Here is a 919-nt window from a genome sequence, read left to right on the forward strand (position 1 = left end):
GGAAAACTGTCTCCCTAGAGACAGATGGGCCAGTTGGTCAGCATGATCTTGGGCAATTTACTGAAATGTCTGCATCTTTGCCCTCAACTGTGAAATGGAGAACGATGCTCTCTTATAACAACAATCTGGCAAAGATGATTTGGAAAGCAAACCAACTTGGATATAATTTCCACCAAGCACTCAGACTCAAGTCACTACAGGTGAAATGAACTCAGCAACAATAGCAAATCACAGGACTGGGAGATGATGGCTCTTTTGGTAAAGTATGAGCACCTGAGTTTGGATCCCCAGACCCCATGTGGAACAAAAAACACATATGGTTGTATTTACCTAGAAGGGAGTGAGTAGAGACAGGTAGACCACTGGAGCTCTCTGGCCAGCCAGTATAGCTGGTGTGAGAGCACTGGGTTCAATAGGAGACCATGTCTGAAAAGATAAGATGGAAAGTAATCCAGGAAAATACCCAACATTCATCTCTGCCACATCATGCACAGCCACATATACATGTGCACATGCACACACACACATGCTTTAAAGTATTTAGATTGTAACTTATAGGAGATGATTTAAGTAATCTAAATAGAAGATTGTTCTCTACAGAGTATCTCTTCAGGCTCAAGGAAGATAACTCAGGTATACCTCCTTCTACACATAACACTCAACATTAGTGTTTTAAATAAAAAGAGACCTCTAGGACATAAATATTAACATATAAACAGGAAAGCTTAATTTCCTTGGAATTTCCAATTCTGATCAATTCTACAAAGAATAGCAACAAAATTTGTAGTTTATAATGTAAATGTTTTCAAAACACTAGGATGTTGTCACAAAGCAGGTTTCCCCTTCAAGTTCCCCACAATGAAACTAGCTTTCTCCTTGCTTTGCCCACAACTTAAAACTAATACATGCAATGACTTTG

The sequence above is a fragment of the Mastomys coucha genome, chromosome X (assembly GCF_008632895.1).
Source record: "Mastomys coucha isolate ucsf_1 chromosome X, UCSF_Mcou_1, whole genome shotgun sequence".
Classification (NCBI taxonomy): Eukaryota; Metazoa; Chordata; class Mammalia; order Rodentia; family Muridae; genus Mastomys; species Mastomys coucha.